Below are 23,376 nucleotides of genomic sequence, written 5' to 3'. Positions count from 1 at the left end.
TAATAAATAGCATTGCTGTTAGCATTTTAAAATGACTTTGCACTAGCATTGATTGTTTTGTATACTTATAAAATTTAATCGAATATCAGAATGTCATTTTCCTGACATGTCCCAAACAATATTTCCAATAATAACTAGCTTCAAAACTTCCCATACATTTTTCAAAATCTAATTTTTTTTATCTTATCCTATGTAAGCATTTCTAGAATATACGCAGAGGGTATTGTTTAAAATAATTTTTTCAGTCAATAATTTGTTTGTCCCATGAAAATCTGTCATTTTCCTGGCTACTTTTATTTAGTGATTTACAACCAAAATAGATAGCGCCAGGAATCAAATCAATTATGTTAATAGATTGATTAGATACCTTCCTATCAGAACATGTCTTGTTGCATGAATAAAAAACCAATTTTCTGGCTCAAAATCTATTTCAAAAAATTTTTTAAGGTGAGTAGGTTTTAATGCTGTCATTTTACTGGCTTCTTGAAATCATTAATAACAAAAACTACATTGATTTATCTGAGTTATTTTAAGAAATACTGTTGTTTTCTGCAGAATATACAAAACGTCTTCGGCCAAAATATTAAATTAAAGTAAAGTTATATGCTATAAAATGGCGAATTTGTCATTATCCTGTCTGTCATTTTTCTGGCTTATGAATGCCAAGACATTGAAGTGTTACCAGAAATTCTTCTTAACTGCTAATACTGTAAAGAGGGAAAGCAAATATTAACCTAATACCAAGTTTATGTATGATATGCTTGGATGTAATCAAAGTTATTTATTTATTTGATGATTGATTATTATACGCAATTTTATTCTTTACATATCAGCAACAAAATTTTTCTTGTTTCTTTCTACAGTGCATAAACAGAATTAATTTAAGCAATTTATGGTCCATCTAATATAAAGGCTTAAATTGAGTTACTTACTATTAACTTAAAATGACTGTTTTCTAAACTTCTAAGGTAATATGTCATTTTCTGGCATTCAAGATTTGGTGAATTTCTATTTTTTTTTCTCAAGCAAATGTCAATGAACTACACTGCTGTCTATAAGATATTAATAAGTGTAACTAAAGTATACAAAAAATTCTAGATTATTTTGAAGACTTTAAATTTGAAGAAATTTTTTGGTCCGAATTGTCATGTTTTGTGAGAATCACCCATATATATATATATATATAATATAAAATTTACCAGAGAGGCAAACTATTTGAAGCTGTTGCGAATTAATTTTTCAACGATAAGCTGAAACTGAACCATGAATTATAATACTTATAGACTATCTACTCTGACGTCATCAAGACGTGTTTCGTAAAGTTTCTCCTGGACCAACTGCCTACAGCGCCCTCTAGAAGCACTTAAAACGGAGACAGTTGTTATTCCAGTAGATGTGAATAGATGACACTCAACGGTATATTAAGTAATGTCTCTGTGCCATATTTTTATTTACTTCTGTATTATATTTATGCCTGATTAAATGAATAATATTTTTTTAAGGAGTTATTGTTTTAAAGTTGAGTTTTATGCTTTATTTAAATAAAAACTATTGAATTTCGATTGGATTACGCGGAGTTGTGTTATCGTTTTGAAATTTTTTCGCATTCTGCATTTAAGAGAAGCATAAAATTTTCTATAATCCATTATATATCTTTCAGATTTTAGTTCTGTTATTCGAAAAAACTGTTTCTGTTAAATTCTTATTTACACTTGTTGCCTTATTTATTTTATTGTGTGATATGAAAAATCCTGCTTCAAACAGAGAAAAGAAAAATTCTCCACTATTATCCTTTTAGTTTTAAAAGATTAATGGTGCCTGACATTCATATAAAAGTTATTTTATGCATCATAAAAATGAACATAAGAACAAGAAAAGTGGTAAGAAATTAAAATATACGCAATTTATGTAACAAAATGTACTTTTGTGTTCATTAAAACACGATATCCTTAAATAATTAACATTTAAGTATTCTATAGAATTAAAATTAAACAAATAACCAAATGTTTATAAAAAAAAATTTCATTAATTCAATTAAAAATAATAAAAGAAAATGAAACTCATCAATCTAAATTCCAAACGGTAGTTAAGCTTTTAGTCGTAGCGTGGCGCTAAAACCGCTTGGACCAGATAGACTCACGTGGATCGGAAAAAAATGTGAGGTCTTTTTCCATGCTCTAACATTAAAGTGAAAACTATATATTTCTCTATGGTTCAAAAAACCAGATGCTTTTTTTTAAAAAGAAAATTATTAAACTTAAACATTCTTATCACTTTATATATTGATATATATCTGTTTAAATTGCTTGTGCATAGTGATGGAGAAGATTCTTTTAATTTTAATTTATTGAAATATAAATAAATTATTTTTGCGACCACTAGTAAAAATATTTTCTGAGAGGAGAGTATGGAGAATTCGTAGTAGTGATGGGCACTCTTTTTTATTTAACTTACATAAATTTATTTTCTTACTATTCATAGGGGAAAATGCATGTTGGTTATGTCTGCAAATTTTCATATAGGTCAACTTCAACACTATAAACACAAACAGTTACAACTGACATATAAAATCATGCCATTTTTAGCATTTATAAAAAAAGCAGTGCAACCAGATTAAATGAAAAAAGCAGAAGATAATTTTGGAGCTTCTTGGTCCTATTATCTTCTTAACTTTGTGCTCACCTGTTTTCTTTTCCTTTATTCTACTTATTTTCCTTTTTATATTTATTCCTATTTAGTTTCCTTTATTGATGAAAACAAATCTAACAATAAAACAAGCCTAAACGCTGTAACGTTATTACGTCATATTGTTTATAAACAACCCTTTGGTGTTCAGGTTATAGATGTGGTGATTGTGTATCAGCTGTCTTCTTCTTCTGGAGTTGAGAGTTTCTCATTGAAAAGCATTCCAGCCTATTGAGCGACCGAAGGACAAACATCAATTGATGCAGTTGTCGCAATTCATAGCTTGAGGTGCTCTTGTGCTTGAAAAAAATTCTAATAAAAGAGAAAAAAAAGAAAAGAAAAAAAAATAATATTTGACCTATGGGTAAAACCAATGGGTAAGACCTAAGATAAACCCATAGAAGCTCAAACCCATAACTTAAAGTAACCTATAGGTAAAAAATATTTGACCTATGGGTCACGATAATGAGATCACAATTTTCTCTCTTTTTTAATTAATCGTCATTATATGTTCGTAATTTATTTATATTTTTTGAAGGATTTGGATTAGTTACTCGCTCAAAAAGTGGAAAGAAAGCCGCAATATAGAAAATATGGTGAGACACGAGAGTGAATGAAAGTCTTGTACACATAGTGTACAAAACTAACTTATTTAGCTTACGCATTTCACCTTGTCTCTAAAAATTTTAAATGAATCAAAAAAAAATTTTCACATTATTTCAAAATAAATTTACACGAAAATAATCATTTGCAAATGTCACTTTTCGAATTATTTAGTATTTTATTCAGTAATGGAAGAAAAAATTTAAAAGGTATAATTTATTAAATTGAATTAGTTTATTAAATTAAATAGCGTAGAATGAAAAACTGAAAGAAGAGAAAACTTGATCATAGAGAAAGCATGTATGAAATTATTTACATACTCAAGAGCAAGATTCATTTGGAAAGGAGCAATTTTTTTTTAAAAACGCATAGATGCATTTTTCTCGAATAAATATTATGTACAATGTACAGGATAAAAAAGAGAACATTTTAATAACTTTTTATCTAGTTACTGAACTTTCATTTAAAATTATCTAATCATTGAACTTCCGGAGAGGGTTAAAACATAAATACATATACCTTTTATTACCATTAAAAAAATTATTTCCTGAAAATATGGACATTTTGTATTAGTTGAAGAGTTCTTCAAGAAAAGACAAAAGTATTATGGTTATTACAAGCAAGTCCACAATTGTTTTTCAATGACAGGGACTGAACTTGTCGTTCTTCGTCATGGAAGATGTCGGTGGTGTTGCTCATTTTGGCGTTGCCTGGTGAGCATCTCATGACCAAAGTCACGGAGGCGAGCAACATTATTCACTCCACTGGTAAACAATAAAGTGATGTGCTTTATAACGATTATTGTTTTTAAAATTTAAATCGTTCGACAAAATTCCGTGTAGTTTGAGAGGAAAAAAAACTTTAGTGGTGTCAAAAATATATGAGAGATATTTTCTCAAGCTGGCCTTGAATAAGTTCATAATATTATAGTCGGAATTTCCTTTAATGATATTTAATGAGCTGAAAAATAAATAAAGTAGACTGTTTTTATCACAATAAAAGTATTTTATCAAAAACCAATAAGTTGCATCAAATAATTACTAAGTATTCTAGTTCATCCATTAGAATAAAAGTGCAATCAGGGACTCAAAACTACTACGAATTTTCAGTCGGTTCAGAAAATATTTTTCTTAGCTGTAGCAAGCACAGCACGTTTATATATTAATAAATTAGAATTAAACGAATTTTGTCCACCCTACAGAAACGACTCATTTATGTTTCCATACTAAAACCAATACTCACAGTAGGAGCATGGGACAACATTTCAAAAACGCAAATGAAGAAACGTATCAATTTTCGCAATGAAGTTCTGAGAAAATTAACTAAGGCTAAATGGTTCATACGAAACAGAGACCACAGTAAAAATCTAAAAATAGAAAGGTTAGATAAGCAGGTTGCATAAATTAAACCAGAAATTTTTTTCATGTAGCTCTGAAACACAAAATACAGCTAGCTTTAAGGATATTTTTCAGTACTTGAGACTAGAAGAAGAGAAATACATTACACCGATTGCGGCTCACATTATCAGTGATATGACCGTCATCAAGACTTCAATTTAATACATTAAACTTATGCATAAATGCATCCAGCCTTAAAACAATGCAAAGGGAAGAACGATATCCTTTTTCATGTTGTTGCTGTAGTTATTAATCTTCTAAAGTCGGACGAGGTCAGACCAGGTCCAAAAGACCAGCAACTCGAAGAAAGTCAATGACAAGGAGTGGATTTAAATAAATTTCCTCATTGGTGTGGCCCAAATGTTCCAGAATGTGTTTGGCGGATGCCTTATGATCGGGGCCTTTTAAGCAGATGGCGAAGAGTTTACCACCATCTTTAGGAGAGGAACTCTTATTGCCATTCCATAACCATTCCAAGTTTTACTGATTGCCTCATCGTGTCGGGAAGGGGTGTTCCTGTTGGTGTTCACTCCTGTTAGTGTCCTTTCAGGCATGAAGGCCATTCTATTTTACCCAACTTAGATCAGTAGGCGAGGGTGCCAAAACATGCTTCTACCTATTTGTATTTCGGTTTTTGGATTAAATGAAGTTGTATATTTGCCCCTCCATATTACTTCATCTTTTTTTCAGCAATTTATCAACCTCGCTGACTGTTATGGACACAATGAACGAGCAAAAGGATACGTAGTCTCAAGTACCCATCTCCACATGACTTCTCCACATCTTCCACATCTTTTAAGCAATTTCCTCACTGGCTTTAATGGAAACGATAAATGGGCAAAGACGAAGTTTGACACAAGTACCCCCCTCCATATGACAAGTGAAGTTATTTTTTTTTATTGTAAGTATCTTTTCTCAAAAAGTTAAAGCAAATGGCATTAATGTGGTAGCAGAAATTTTCTACAGACGAATATTTCAGTTCTTTCAGTTCAAAAAAAAATTTTTTTTTTATCTGTATGAAAAACGTGGAAAAAAAGTTGACATATCACTGTGCACTGAAGTTGACTGTGCACTGAATAGATCGCAAAAAAATTGATAACTCGTTTGAATTTTTCTATAAAAAATCTTTTGGATATAACGACATAGTGCTTTGTATTACTAAAATTGATAGAATGTTATCTATTTACTTATCTAAATCCTATGTTTGCATAAAAATTTGCAGTTTGTCTAACTTCTTCTTATCAGATTGCTGCTAAATTTGAAAAATAAAATTGAATGAAAATTGAATATTGCTTTTTTTCTGACTTTTGAAGAGATTTAATTTATAAATAAATAAATAGACCCAATTATTATGTTTTACTTTTATTAATACTTATTAATGAGAAATAACAGACGAATAATTCTTTTAATAATCAATCAAATTTTGAAAGAAGAACATAAATATTTATTTTAAGAATTTATTTTGCAACGAAACTAATTTAATTATTCAGAACAAGTTTTATTCCAAATCAACAATCCTCGCAAATTTATTCCAGTTTTCAAACCCCTCAGGTCTTTTATCACAAATTTCATTTATGATTTGTGTGCTCGGTTCGTATGCATTATTTGTACTTTTATTTAATTGGATCCATTTTCGTATTTTCCACCAACTACTCGCAGGAAAATTCATTCGTTTTGCGCATGCGTCAACAAACTTAATTAAGTAACCAAGTCACGGAGTATCGTTTAAAAGCACGAAAAATAACTAAAAAAATTCTAATATTTTTTCTAATCCTTTTCCTCCCGCCTGTATGCTGACAAAAAAGATATAAATATAACAGGAGAAGACAATTATTTTTCTAGGATTCTTCAATTAAAAACGGTGAAATTTAGTTTTTTTTTTAATTTCGCGCCATTTGTTTGTCGTTTTGTGTTTGCGTGGCTTTTGTTTTGGTTGATTTTTTTGCACTTTCTTTTTATTGTTTTATTCCGCTTTATTTGATTTCTGAATTACAATGTGCTTTACAGCAAACAAAAGAAGCAAACGCGACGATGTAATTAAAAATAAGGAGATAGCTTCCAGAGGAAATGCTAGCTGACTGCAACTTTAACTTAAATGGAAACAAAAAATCGTCCGTAATTGGTCTTGTGGAAAGATATATGTTCGATTAAATTAAAATATCGTTTGCAGTTTCAGAAAGTAAAGTTAGATAAGTTTTTGAGATTGCTTGGTTTTTTAATTGCGTAAAATGATTATTTTTAATCAGAAAATTGCAGAGAATATTTAATATTTGTCGTTTAAATATTTACATTTATTTTCGCACAATTAGTTGCATGTAAATGTAATAAAAGTATATATTTTAGAAATGTCTTTGAATAGATGTTTGTGGATGAAATGCGTGCAATTAATAATTTTGAGAGTAGATAATTCCATATTAAAAAAATATTTCCTTATAACGAAACTTAACATATTTAATATATGTCAGCACAATATTGACAACCTATTTTCTCAAATGCATATAAATAAATGCAATGAAATTATTTAAAATTCATTCATTTCATATGAATCAACAATAAGTTTTTCTTAAGAAGATAAATATGAACAAAATTTAATATTCATTTCATATAAGTCACTTACCAATTTCACAAAAACATGCGAAAGGGAATAAGTATATGCTTGATTAAAGTTACTAAGAATATTAAAGTTTTGCTACCTCCATGCTTACAAATATCTTCTTAAATTGAAATTATTATAGGAAAAATCAACAATATTTTCTGGTCGTGGTAGCGAGCGGTTAGCACAGTGGTTAGAGAATCGAACTACGGGCCGGAGTTCGATCCTCCTCTCCACAAAGACCCAGCGAATACATACAATAAACGTGCTCGTAAGATCAGTGAAATTGAAAGTCCTGTGTTCGATCCCAAAGCAATACCATGGATTCAGGGATCCAAAGAAAATTTCCTTCCCTTTCAGATTTATGCCTAAATTGAGGAAGTGGCCCTTCGAATGTGTGCTTCTGCCAATTATCCGTGGAGATGTGCTAAAAACGTATTTTCACTCTTGCGGTGCTCTCTTATCAAACGGAAGACGCATCTTTCCGAATAAGGCCAATGGCTTGCGTGAAAGACCAATGGTAAAAAGCCAATTCATAAAAGGTCGATGGCTGGCAAGCTTGCTTTGTCCTAACGTTATTAGAAAGTATATTTCAATTTCTTTAATGGGTCGAAATCAGGAAGAGACGATGCTTGTTTCATTTTCTTTGCCACTATATTTTTAAAGCTTTGAAATAATCTCATTTAAAGCAAACGTCACAATAAGAAATAGAATAAAGTTAATAGCCGAGTTCTATATTTGAAAAATTAAAAATGGATGTATATTGATTGAAAGGCTTGATTTTATTAAGTATGCCATACTAATTTTTTTTTAATCATAATACTGTCACGTAGAAAGGACCTGAATTGAAAATGCCTAATTACACTGATTTACTGAACGCATCTGATATACATGGAACAAGGTGAGAGCGTTTATACTTGAAACTTATATACACTTAAATGGAAACGATGGAATAGAAGCATCTAGAAGATATTCAAATTATAAATAACTCCACATATATTTACTTTTTCTTCAAAGGGAGAGAATAGAACTCAGAACCACCGTTTCGTCACGACCTTTCACCACTCGGACACACCTCATATCAATATTATTGAAATTAACTTTATATTGCATCTACTATTATTATTTGCTTCCACCGTAAATATTTAAACAAAAAAAAATGTAACTTACTTACTTGACTCAAGAAATACATTCGATACACAGTGAGGTTAAATTTTTATCAAAGTTGACGTGATTTATAGTGAGGATACTCGTAATATGATTGGGGATTCTCATAAATTTGAAATGCATGATATTGAATCATTATAAGTTCTTCTTAACTGGAACTACTTCGCCATAATTCCGAACAGTTTATTGACACAGCTTTAAATTAGTATATTAATATTCAAAAGTTTAACGTTAAGTTAAAAGTTAATTTAGTGAATAAAAAGGAGTACTAAAAAGTATTTTTTTTTAGTACTCATAGTAAATCTGTAAAAATCTGTCTCGGAATCTCAAAAAAAAAAAAAAAAAAAAACATCCAATTTTTTTATTGTATCTGCAGTGTCCCAATAACGTCCAAAACGCCTCACTCAAAAAAGTTTTTAATTTCTTTTTTAAAAACTATAAACATTTAATTTTGTGGAGTTGTCGAACATATTATCAAAAACTTAAAACTGTTATATCTTACAAGATTTTTTAAACCTAAGCGAAAAAAACTTACACACTAAAGGAACAAATCAACCTCATCAGTGTAAAAGAAAGAGAGATTTTTTTTAAATAAGATCCAGTTTTTATTTTTGGATTTTGTGACAAAATAATTATATATATATATATATATATATATATATATATATATATATATATATATATATATATATATATATATATATATATATATATATATATATATATATATATTCCGTGTATATATATTCCGTATATATATATAAACAATACAAAAATGCACTTTCAAACTATTTAATAAAAGATAAAAAATAATCGATTAAGTAGTTTTAACTAAAGTTTGAGAATTATGCTCATATATTTTAATTGATTTTTCAAGCAAATAATTTTGCTGCCCGTTCTCAAATTTATTTAATATTTTACAATTTAACATGATATTGAATAATATTAAAAAGAACTATCGTGCAAAAGCAGATATAAAGCAATTTTTGGTTGATATAATACACTTAAAAGGGTATTTTATTCAATATTCCAAAATAAAAATATATTTTGAATTGGAAAACGATAGAAAATTTTTTTTGAAGCCTAGATTGCGTAAGTACTTCACTGCCTGCCTTTTGCCCTACACACCCCCAATGCTCCATTAATGTTGCTGAGAATATTCAAAATCTGATTGCGCTTAACATTTAAAAATAATTTCTTACTAATATCTTATTTAATAGATGTATCGAAACTTATATACAGTTCATTACTTATGAATATTTCGCTTATAAATTCCATTAAATGCATTTAAAAGTTAAATAGTGTCTTGAAAAAGATTTATAGATATGAACTCTTCACTTTGAAATACATAGATTGTATTTAAATTACTCTCACATTTTATAAACTTCTAGTCAAACATAAAATTTTTGATATCAAATTAATTAAAAATCTTCAAAACAAATCTATCATATTTTTATTTTAAAAATACTAAATTTCTTCTATCATGATAATGATATGGACGCAATATTACCTGTATTAGACGATATTATGTGTTCATTACCTTTTAACGTTTTTCTTTGATCAATATATTGAAACTGAGCAAATATTTCACTCAGAATCATTTAATAAATAATAAAATGATAAAAAGATTTAAATTAAGCGCAATTCTGAAAATAATATATTCAGCTGAATAATATAATAAAAAAACCATTAGAACAAAAAGAAAATTTTCAAGTGGAAGATGAATTGAATGCACTTTCATATTTCCAGCTCGAGAAAAATCGTTTGTAAATATTAACTGTAAGTCGATAACGATCTTTCTCTTTTTTTCGATAGCGATCTTTCTCTTTTTTTTAATTGAAATATGCAGAATAGGAATTGCGTTAAAGAGTTTGAGAAATTTCCTAAAAGATTGTTTTATTTTATGGATAAGTCATTTTTAGTAACCAATAATATTTTTTACAAACAGAAAAATAGCGTTATTTGTTTCAATGAATTGAAACTACTGCAAAATTTCAAAATATTGATTTTATTTAATTTTTACGACATATTATATAAAAAGTGAACTGAAATTCAAGCAAAAAAGAAAAATACTGCAGAATATTCACCGAGGTGTGCTTGAATGGAATATTCCACAATACTTTTTTTTCGAGCAGTGTTTTATGTGTTCAAAACTCGATAATTTATTTAAGATTCCGCCTCAATTGATTTTTTAAAAAAATTAAAGACATTTGTATAAGCATGTAATTTGATTAAAATTTTTATTTACATTTTTTGACTAATTAAACTATAAAACTATTTTTTCTCACCTTTTAGAAGACAATCTACTGCTTTATTTTTGAAAATTATTCTTACATAATTCATAGTGTAGCAAAAGTGGTTTTAAAATAACTCAATTCGTAAAAGAAAGCCACGAAGAAAACTTAAAATGCAACGAAAACGACATTAAAATAGCTCTAAATGTTACAAAAATGACATCAAAACAGTTCTAACTGTAGCAAAAACGATATTAAAATAGTTTCAAATGTAACAAAAAATGATATTAAAATAGTTCTATATGTAGCAAAAACGACATTCTAAAAGGCATCAGAAAATACTAAAATTTAAATTTTATTATACGTGTAAAACATCAGAGTATGTAACAAAACATTAGTAAAACGATTACATTGAATAATATCGATTCATATTATTTATGTTAGATGGAAAATAAAATAGTACAGTTTAAATTAACGAAAACAGATATTTCTTAATAAATAAAATACGAAATTCAAACTTAATGGAGCATTAAATTCGCAATAATAGGCCAATTTATGAGAAAAATCATTTACAAATATTAAATGGAAAGCGATAGCCATTTTCCTAACATAGAATTGTTAAGAGAAAATTGCAAGCACGCGTTGAACAATGAGGTAGGTAATTTTTCTGCGCGTTTTCTCATGTTGTGGAGTAACACTTTTACAGGGGCTAATCCCTTTCTATGTAACTAGCTAGGAAAAAAATGACTCGTAATTTTCTTTTATTAACTTTAATTTTATCATTTCCATAGCAGACAAAGAATTTATTATCAGTATGTGCAATTTAAAGTAACTCTTCACAACAACTTTAAAATCAATGGCATTTTGTAACAAATGTTTTACTGGAACATTTCTTTCATTTAATTTTTTAAAACTTAATAAATTCATTAAACGTTTCAATTGATAAAAATACATTTAGCATAAAGTTTTAGAGGCATAAAGTTAAAGAGATCTGAAATTTTGAAAAATTTCATTCTGAATCAAGCATTCGCGATATATTAACTCATTCCCACACCTCTGCTTTGTATACATAACTATAATACAAATTACCCTATCAAAAAGCTACTAAAATAATTAGCTGTAAACAGCAGATACACTTCATGATAAAATTTTAGAAGTTGAACTCTTTAATTTAAGTTTATTTGAAAGAAGAATATTTGTTGTTTAAAGAAGACCACATTTTTTAACAAAACAAATTAAATAATAGTTTTATATATAGTTTTAATTTCATGTTAAAATAATTTTAAAATCTAGTTTAAATTTGTACAAAATTCAAGTTCCGTGTTTTTACGGATTTACAATAATAAAAATTTGACCCAGTTTATTCGAAAATATCGCAATAATTTTTATTAAACCATGTCAATTTTTTGTTTATTTAGAAAAATGAGTATGTTTATTTTTATGGATGGTGTTTTTCTGTCAAACATAAGCACAAACGAACCTCGAGGTTTTACTTTTACTACTTCCGGTTAAAAAGTTAACAACTGCTTAGTAAAGCCTACTGTGCAAAATGATATTTTCAAACAGCACAATTTTTCCTGCAATGTTTTACTTATAAGTTTGTATTTCATACGATATAAATGTTAATCATAAATTCTATAGAATTTGAAGAGAAAAAATTTTTTCATTAATTTATCGATGCAGTTCATAAAATATTAATATTAATGATTAATTCTGATAAATTTGAAATGGATATTTGTTTTGTTTATTTATAGCATTTAATATGATATTGATGTAAATAATTATGAATTTAATAAGGATTTTGGAGGATTTGTTCTTCCATTTTTGATGATTTGAAGTTTGTTGTATTTAGTTATAGATGCATTTTATTATTAATTGTTATTAATATTAACGATTAATTTGGATGAATCACATCAGATAATAGATGCAATAAGCATTTTCACAATAGTATCGTTTTCTGTTATTTCATGCTGTGTAAAAAATTCTGAATCAAATTACTGTAGGAAGTACTGACACTTTTTCGAGCATAAACCGTAAAATCCATTTGACCGTACAAATCATCTTTAACATAAAATTCATTTTTACGATAATTTTTACAGATAATATTTATTGAAATAGAGTGAATCTGTGATTTTATATTTATTATTACAGTAAAAATTACGGTATATCAAATTTTTCTTCCTTGACATGTTTGTGTGAAAATGGATTTTACGATAAACAGTAATTTGCCAGTACTCTCACCGTAATTTGATCTGGAAATTTTTACAATACCGGTACTATTTACCGTCACTTTTCACAGTGTACCTTGAATCTAAGGTAACGTATTAATTATATTATTGGACATAATGTACCATCGTTAAACATATAATTCAAGTTTTTAGTTTTTATTCATCAAAAGTATTTATTAAAGGATACAAACAAAGTTAAACATAACATTTAACAACATTTTTAAGTAATGTTCAAAATTACACAAAATTATCATTTGTTTATAAATTTATCCTGGAATATGTAATTCAAATTTATTGTTTCTATTATTTATCATTTTCAAAAACTACTACATATAATTTTAGTAAAGTTTATTTTAACTAAATTCTAAAACAACAGGTATTATGTTACGTACTAGTACGTACTAGCACGTACTAGTTTTGAACTCGGAACTTAATTAAATGAACATCATTATTTAAATTTAAGTAATTCTGCTTAATCCTTAAACAACATTTAACTCTCAATAAATTGTAATATTATATCCTACGATAAAACAAAAATTTTGAAATTTTATTATACTCTAACTGATTTTTAAAACGAGTAAACATATTTTTTAAAATTCAAATTTAGTTTTATTTGCAAAATCCCAAGTAGTTTTACAAAAATATCATTATTTCATACAGTTTAAAAGCATCAATTTTTTTAAAATTGATTCTAAGTACATTTCAGCCCAACAGGTACTTATATTTCAGTTAATTTTCATAGCAAGTGAAATATATTTTATTGAAGCATATAATCCAAATTAAATTTTCTTATTCACACAAAATTTTACAAAACTGTGATTATTATACATAGTTCAACCGAAAACATTTTTCTAAATTTGATTTTCAGTAAAATCTAACCCAACAGGTACTTCTTTTATTAAGCATACATTTCTGTAACCGTTTAATTTTATTTTGATGACTAAATTGAAGGAATTTAGATAATTATTTAAACAAATTCACCTTGAAATATATTAAAATCACTGTAATTCAAATCTATAAATAAATTTATACCTAACCAATGTATAAGCATTAACATAACATTTAACATTCAATTCTTTTTCATAATTCTTAAGATATATTTTAATGAAGTTTAAATTTAATTTACTTCATCCTAAAAGACTTTTTTCAAAAAAATGAGTTATTCTTTTACATAATTTAAGCAAAAATAAATTCCGAAATTTCATTTTAAGTAATTTCTAAACCCACAGATATTTCTTTTCATAAACACATATTTTTGTAACCATAAAACTTTATTTTAATGATATAAATGTATGATTCAATTAATCATAAAATTAAATTCAGATTATTCTAAAAAAACGCTTTTAAACGAAATATCAATCTCTAAATATGAAACAGCATTCTCTACTTCAAACCTACATAAACAGTGACTATCATTCAATTTGTTTTCCTCTTTAGAAAAATATGTTTCCTTGTAACTTATATTTAAAATAGTAATTTTTATAATCACACCAACTTTATGTGATTGTTTAATATAATTTATACTGAATTAAAATTCTTAAATGATATGTATATTTTCTTAAAACGGTTTTTTAAGTGAATTTCAACTCAATCGATATTCCCTTCAAATAAGCACAAATTAAAAAGAGTGTATTTAATTTTTGAATTGAATCATTGAATTGAATTTTATTATAGAATTAAAAATAATTCGATTGATATAAGTACAAAGCTCTTTCTTTTAGTTCAACATAACAGGCATTTCCTTCTAATAAACACAAATTTCTTTAATGATTAGTTGAATTTTTTAGTCTAATTATTAAATTGAGTTGTATTATTAATTGAATATATATATATATATATATATATATATATATTCTAAAGCTATTTCAGTTAATTCCAACACAACAGGTATTTTCTTCTAAAAACACATATTTCATTCATCGTAAAAATGTATTTTAATTACGTTATAAGCATCTAAATTAAATAGATTTTTAAGGTATTTTGAACAAATATAAATATTTTTTTTCATTTGGAATACTATTCCGCTCATTCGTTTTCTCAATCCTAACCGGTGTTCTAGGAGTAATAAAAAGTAATAAAATCATATCGCCACATACCTTTTTTAATGGACTAAACAGTTCTTCTTTTATAAATCCACACTATAACCTATCCACAAACATCCAGATCTATTATCACAATTGACATAGAACAGTTATGTGTGCCTAACTGGGGAAAAATTCCTTTTTCTAAGGATTTGGCTTTACTGGCGAGGATTTTTCTTTCGCCCGTCACAGGTAAAAGATCGAAATGAACTCGCCATATTCTGAGAGAGCCTTTCTGTCGGCAGCGCCACTCCCAGCAGCCATGACACTTTAGTCTTCTGTTCCGGAATTTCCTACGCCTTGATCGAAAAACAGCTGGAACAGTGCGCGCCGGCGTCGTTAGATACAAAAAAGGAGGAGGGTTGGAAAAATTTCGTTCGAAAATAAGCAATGCTCGAGCTGATGCCTAGCTGTTATTTGATGTAGCACCTTTTACTGCGGGACTATAATTTTTATTGCATATTTTAGCACCTCTAAATAAATAATATTTTTAATAGAATTATGTTTTGACGGAGTATAGTTTCATAAACAACCACCAGGGCAGCGCTTATTTATGGATTTCGATTTTAGAAAAAAAATGAACATAAATAGATAAGAATAAATATAAGCTTATTATTTTTATTATTTTCTTTTCTTAGCGTTGTGAAAGTTAGCTTATTTATTACTGAAAAGTTTAATAGTCTAATTTATTGTTGAAAATTATTCATTTATTGTAGTAAAAGTTAGTTTCTGAAAGATGTTCCATTGTTGTTCGTGCATTTTTATGGGCAATTTAATCACGTGGTAGGATCCAGTTTTTGCTCATTCATTTCCATACTGTTTTGGTTGTCATCAGCATAAAATTAGTAAATGCTATAAAGATATTGTTTTTCTATAAATATTTTTGTATCCCTAATTTGAAGTTATTTTCCTGTACAGTATTATTACGCTTTTAATTCAAGAGTTTAAAAGCTAAAAGAATTTTTGTTCTTTCTTTATAGTTATTATAATGTAATTTTGCGTTGCATTTTAAGATAAAGCTATTTAGAAACGTAGTCTAATTTTATTAACCATTTTACAATTATTATCTTTGTGCAAATAACATTAATATACGTTAATAAATTACAGTTATAAATAAACTGCTGTTTGTAGAAAATGCAACACCATGAAAGAATCATCAGAATCAAATGAAATTTAATGCAGAAACGACTTGTACTGATACAAATAAATGATGAAATTTTCAAAACAAAAGAAACAAATTAAGCGTCCGAAATCAGTATTTGGTGCAGCCACCACGCGCTGCAATAAGTGCTGCTATACGACGTGGCATGGAGTCAAACAGATGTTGAATATCTGCTTGAGGAAGAGAATTCCATATCGCTTGTATGCGCAACCAAAGTTCGTCTTTGGAAACTGCAGGACGCGGATCACGAGTGAGACGCCGACCAACCATATCCCACACGTGCTCAATAGGCGACATATCCGGCGAATAAGCAGGCCAAGGAAGAAGTTGCATGCGTTGTGCTGAACAGAAGTCTCTAACAGTCCGCGCAACATGTGGGCGTGCATTATCCTGCTGAAAGATAGCTCCAGGGATGCCTTGAAGGAAAGGAACGACTTCGGGCTGTAGCACTTCACGGACGTATCTGTTGCTATTGAGATTACCCTCAATTCGTATCAAATTGGATCGTCCATGATACGAAATCGCACCCCAGACCATAACTCCGGGTGTTCGACCACTATGTCGTTCAATAATACACTCAGGAAGGCAGCGTTGACCGGCATAACGTCTAACACGAACACGGCCATCATGGGTCCACAAATTGAAGCGTGATTCATCTGAAAAGACAACTTGGTGCCAATCAGCTCGCCAGTCTCTGTGCTCAAGAGCCCACTGCCGACGCAGCCGTCGATGATCCGCCGTGAGGGGAATCCTGTATAATGGCACCCTTGCACGCAATCCACGGCGCAGCAGACGACGACGAATTGACGAAGCCGACAATTGTACACCTGTAGCAGTAGACCAATGTGCTGCCAGCTGCCTGGAGGAAGCTGTGCGATCATTCACCGCCATGCGGAGCAGGTGTCGATCATCGCGCTCTGACGTCACCTTCTGTCGTCCAGTGCCTGTTTTTCAAGTTGTTCGGTGCTCGTCGGTCCACTGCTTCCAAACTCGCATCACTGTGGAACTGTTCCGCTGCATACGAGCTGCTATTGCGCGATAGGAAAATCCTCCTTCTCGAAGGCCGATTATCCTCCCTCGTTCAAACTCCGTAAGTTGCTTGAATTTCTTATTCTTCCGTCGTGGAGGCATACTCAGGTCTCACTAAACGTTTGCCACTAACAAATAATCATAGACTATTTTCAACGTCCCGCTACAGCACTTTATTTATACGCTTTCAGCATCAATTCAGAGGGCGCTGCGCGCGCCACGCACGCGCGATGGCTCTGAAACTTTATTAATTTGCATAATATCCTATAATTGACATTTGCTGCGAATTTCATTTGATTCTGATGATTCCTTCATGGTGTTGCATTTTCTACAAACAGCAGTTTATATATTAAATGATTTAAAACTAAACGATCAGCTTTACGCACAATTCGATGCCAGAAAAAATAATATTTAATATATCCGCCCGTTTGGTAAACGAAAATATTAAATTACGGTGGCGAACTCATCAAATTAGTTTGAACAATACACTGTTAAAACAATATAAATGTTATTTTAAAAAATTAGATGATAATATTTGGACGTGGGAAATGGAGGCACAAGCGTAAGCAAACAGAATTCCTTTCAGTGCATAAATGTTAAGTGAATAGTTTTAACTTTAGTAGAAAAACTATTTTCTGACATGAAATGACAATTATTACGAAGCAGTCATCGGGGTTGGTGAGCGGTAGCGTACAGGAGGCTTAGTAATCCAATAAGACAGAATTGATTATGTCGAAACAAAATTAACTTTGAGATATCGTAGCAAAATACAAATATATTTTGGCACATATTGCTTCATACATAATTAAAAACAATTACAAAATAATATTAAAGGATTAAAAAATTCCAAAAAGAACTTTTAACAATGGTTGTAAAGTCTGAATTGGAGTTAGAATCAAAACAAAATTGTGCAAGAGTGAGAGTGGAAGAGATTGCTCAACTCCGACTCTGGTTACTTAAAAAATTTAAGTGTTTAGGTAAAAAATTTAAAAAAAGAGTTTTTTGATTTCATGAAAATTATTTGGACGAATACTAATAAATTTGTAAACAAAAATATTACTTTTATGAATTTTGTGACAATTATTTAAATTATTACTTATAACAAGCTTAATTTATCACATTTTTTTGAACTTATTTCTTTAGAGAATTGATTCGATTTAATTATTATTTTAATAACTAAGTTATCAATAAGTTACTTTTTGATTCTTAATCTCTAAAACAAATTTGTTTAGCTAAAAAATATAATTTAAAAACAGAGCAATAAAATATAATAAATAACTTGTAATAGTTTTTTTAGTTGATGAATGTTCTCAAAATTATACTGTTGTCATGAGATATTTACATATGTACAAGTATGCGTGTGAGCTCTATTCTTATGATTGTTTTGCTCAATAGCAGTATTTTGTACAAATACATTTTTTTAAATTTATTTTACTGATTTCTTCAATTGGATACTTTTATTTATTTTATAACCGTCGTTGAACAGTCAACCCAATTCTGAATTTACGACTATTAGAGTTTAACTCCGTAGCCTTGTAATCTTGATTCCATTCCACAAGAGAAGGGAAATTATGATTTAATATAAGGAGAAATTTACCTTCGTGGAGGACTTTTTGATGGAACTAACCTGCATTTACGTTACACGGAGAGGAAAAATCACTAAAACCTCTCAAGGTTAACCTGACGGCAAAGAGACTCAAATCCATGATACGTCTACCACTGAGGATATTTCACGTCAGCACTGTGGTCGGTGCAAGCTGGGTGCGGATTCGTATAGACCAACCATTTCTGGGATTCGAACCCGGTTCACCTCATTGGAAGGCGAACACTCTATTCCCCGGGCCTTCACTGCAAAGAGACTCTAACCCAGAGGTCGCCAAAGTGGTCTATATAGACCCCCAGGGGTCTATTTAACAAAAGCGGGGGTCGATCTGAGACAAGGGGGCGAATGGGGGTCGATCCGAATCGGAAGGGTCGATTGTGGGTCGAAAAAAAAAACAGTTCTCAATAAGCAAATCACACATACCTAATTAAGTATGTAAAATTTGTGAATTTTTTTTATAATTGACTCAATATCAGTTTCTTTATAAAACATAAATTAATAAACGTATATTTATTGGGGTGAAACAAGTATTTACGTACCACCGTGCAGTGGCACGAACTCAGCGCTGTCATGCATATGTGCGCTTGTCCAAATGTCACGTGTGACGAGCATCGACGTTACAAATGCAAATATCATACGCAGTTTCAGCTATCTTTGCAAACTTTGTTGAATATTTGCAGTGTCATTATTAAAACTTTTATAGTTTTGGATAATTAGTTATTGTTTTGATAAAACCATTCGTTTGGTTTAGATATCAGTTTTAATTATCAATGCACGAAAAAGAAGGTGAGCATTAATAATATGGATTAGTACAGCCCGCGACAAAACTATAGCTCACTTTGTATTTTTTTACGAAAATTACAAAATTGAACAATTTTGACGAAAATTAAAATTAACCAGTTTTGAACCCAGTATAGCGAACCTTGCAAAAAAACACCAGGCACACCCATCTCATTGATCAAGAAGCAGTAAATCTTTAGTTACTTTACTTATTATATCTACTTATGCATAATTACTTATTATTTAATAAGGTATTTAAATTTCAATATTAATATATTTTTCATAAAACTATTGTTACACAATGTACTATTACTTTAATAAATGTTTAAAATCATAAAATAAATGTACAAACACAGTATCTAATAGAGTTTTATTTTAATTATCAGAAAATTACTTTTGTAGGGGTCGATGGAGATTTCGAAAAATTATATAGGGGTCGATGATCAAAAAAGTTTGGCGACCCCTGCTCTAACCCATGATGTGTCTTTCACTGAAGACATTTAACGTCAAACGTGTAAACAGTGCGAGCCCAGTGCAGAATTGGTATCGACCAGCCATCACTGGGATTTGAACCTGTGTCACCTTAATGGGAAGCAACACATTCACATAGTTGTGTCTGAACACGTGGATGTGCATGGCGAGCAACCGTTACAGCTTTAATGTTTGGTTAAATTATCCCACTGAATCAATTTAGTTGTATACCTACAACCCCCGTCAAGCAAATGATTGGCCTGACCCATGCATGACGTTTCTTGCAAATATCCAATTGAAATTGAAAGTCCGGAGTTGGAATCGAACAACTTCTGAATTCAGAGTCGTGGTGTCGTTTGCCATTCAATGAGGTGAACCGAGTTCAAATCCTAGCGATGGTGAATCGATTCAAATTTCATCACACCAACCACGCTGCTAACGTCAAATATCATCAGTGGATCATGGGTTAGAGTCCCCTTGACGTCAGGCTAACCGCATGAGATTTGTCCCATCAAAAAGTCCTCCTCCACGAAGGCAAATGTCTCTAGCCAGAAATTCCCTTGTCTTCTGGGTTGGATTCACAATTGCAAGGCTACGGACTTACGTTTTTAGTCAAAAAGTTCAAAATTGGGTCGACTGTTTAACAAAGGTTATAAAATACAATAAAATCCAGTACATATTATTTATTTAAATGTAGTAGTGGTCAAAATTATTTAAAGTTAAATTTTTAAAATTCTAGAAATAAAAAGAAAGTGTTAATTTTACTGCTACATTGAATATAAAAATAATATTTTACTTAAAATTCATAGAAGTTGGCAATCATACCACTTGCTAATTTCATGAGACCTTTCATGAATTTTCTTATTTCAAAACAAAATACTCCAAACGATTTATTTAAACGAAATTGCCTTGTGTACGCATTTAAATTCTCTAATTATTTTAAATATACGAGGGTTGTAAATTAAATAGTGGCAACTGTAAGATATGGGAGCGGTGAAGTGGCACTGTTGTCGATGTGTAGAGTGCAAAAAACAGTCCATCTGCTTAGAAGGGTAGTTGTTGTGTGGCGTTAAAGTGAGGAGTTTCGTTTCCATCGCTCTAAAGCATGCTTTCAAATGGTGATCAGCGGTCGTGGCTTAAAATCGAGGTTGCCCGTGGCAAAAATGCAACAGTATGCTATCGAGGATTAGTGGAAGCCAGTGGCGCGAATACTTTACCGCAGTAGCAAGATGTGTTCAAACATCTCGTCTTTTTTCGTCATTAAGCCTTTTGAAAGCATGCTTTAGAGCGATGGAAATGAAACTCCTCACTTTAACGCCACACAACAACTACCCATCTAAGCAGATCGAATGTTTTTTGCACTCTACACATCGACAACAGCACCACCTCACCGCTCCCATATCCTATTTGCGCAGGGCCGCCCTTCTTTGAGTTTTAAGGTTAAGTTGCCACTATTTAATTTACAACCCTCGTATATTTTTGCTATTACAGATCAAATAAATTTCTATGAAAGAAAATGTTTATTAATTTTAAGCAGAAATGAGTAACAAAAGCTTACAAATAAGAGAAAACAAATGTTACAAATGCAAAAAAAAATTAAACTCAGAATAAAATGTTTTTATTGCTTTTTTCGAATTCAATTAAATACTTAATATACATTTTTAAGCTAAATACCGAAATTTCCATTTAAGTGTATGCAGAATTATTGTTTTTTTATTAAAAAATGCTCATATATTTTGTTTAAATTTTCACAAATTTAATTTCCAGAACTTTTGTAAAAGATTTTAAAAATTTTAAAAAATTGATATTTCTAATTTGAATACATCTGATTGCATTAAATTTTGAAATCGGCCATTTTTCTTTTATTTTGTATAAAAATACAAATATTTCAGCGCTTTTCTAATAACTGTGCAAATTTTTTCAGTTATATTTTATAAAAATCTATGCATTAAAATCTACTTCATACTATACAGTTTTACGAAAACAAATTGAAGTAGAACTTTTTAAAAATACTTGTAATACGAATTTTATCCAGTTATTTTATTTTTTTAAATAGTTCGTTCTTTAAATTTAGCTAAAAATGAATGGGGGGAAATTTGGTTTTCACCTTACAAATGATATAAAAAAATAATGTTAATTGATTTTATAACTCATTGCCAAAATGGGCCTTGATTTGGATTTCATGTCATCAGCACTTTTCATTTACAATAATCAAGAGTAATAGTAAACAGTGTACATGCGTTACTATAGTGACCGCTGCTGTTTGATAATTTTTTTAGAATTCTTTTTTTCACTTTTAGTTTTGTCATGCATTAAGTGGGTGAGTTTATTTTTGAGATGTGTGGCCAGAGAGATCCCATAAATAGTTCTTGAGTTGTGAATAAAAGAGAATTTCATCATTTGAACGATATTTTTGTTTTTATTATTTTAATTAAGAATCAGAAATTCTAACTCATAGTTCAAACTGGATCATTTTCAATACTAATTCAGGTAAATATCACAAATAAAGTGGGTCAAAACTGATTGACACGGTCCCAAAAGCTAGAGTTGAAGCAAGAAAAAAAAAACGATGCCAAAGTTCAAACTTACCGAGGTTGAAAAAGCCAAAGAACGCAGACGGGAACAGGGCTAAAGAGAATATAAGGGCTCTTAGAGCTGAAGCTACGATTTCCCTCCTCGTGACGTCACTGCGTCCACAGATCTCGGAGATCGAGATCGCAAGCAAAGATATGATAACTTTGCATCTTTCTCTTTGTAAAAATAAGTTAGACTTTTTCTGGTTATTAGCCTTCAAACTTTAAGTAATTAACACATTATTTCCGTTCATAAACATAGTTCAAAAAAAACTTTCTTGGTTATTATATTAAAAAAAATACCATTTTAAACTTATAAAAATGTTTTGCTAGTTGGTGAAAATGACACGATAAATACTTTATTTTAAAAAGTTCAGTTTTAACTTTAACTATTAAGAAAAATGAAGGCATATATCGACACTTTTTTTATCTACATATTCTTTTATAAAGATAAGTTAAGTTAAATTTAGAATCCCTGATTTTCAAATATGTCGTTAATAGCAATTTATTCATACTTAATCATTAGGAAACATCAACCTTAAACGCTAATAACTGAAACAAAATAATAATTTAGGTTCATAATGACATTAGAAGTTTTACAATTGTTTATAGACATTTAAATTTACGATGATATAATTTATAGATATTTAAATTGAAGAGAATATAATTTTTTGAAAAAATCATAAATATTTAGAATAACTACATTAAAAAATATGTTATGAAATTAGGAGAATTTCAACTACATACTATATATTTTATTTATACTTTTT

At 29.6% G+C, this 23,376-nt stretch overlaps 1 protein-coding gene across 1 annotated transcript in view; it reads right to left on the bottom strand.

The window, feature by feature from the left end:
• Glut1 (Glucose transporter 1) overlaps positions 1-15,467 on the bottom strand; it is a 316,432-nt gene extending 300,965 nt beyond the window's left edge. The window contains exon 1 of the mRNA XM_043050490.3: positions 15,004-15,467. The gene's annotated coding sequence lies outside the window, so the exon portion shown is untranslated. The remainder of the gene's footprint in view (positions 1-15,003) is intronic.
• Positions 15,468-23,376: the final 7,909 nt, after the last annotated feature.

Source organism: Parasteatoda tepidariorum, chromosome 4, assembly GCF_982258835.1.
Source record: "Parasteatoda tepidariorum strain Cologne lab strain chromosome 4, Ptep-v5.0, whole genome shotgun sequence".
NCBI classification, from domain to species: Eukaryota; Metazoa; Arthropoda; class Arachnida; order Araneae; family Theridiidae; genus Parasteatoda; species Parasteatoda tepidariorum.
Note: the sequence above shows the minus strand (reverse complement) of the source record. Positions and strands in the feature narration are given on the sequence as shown.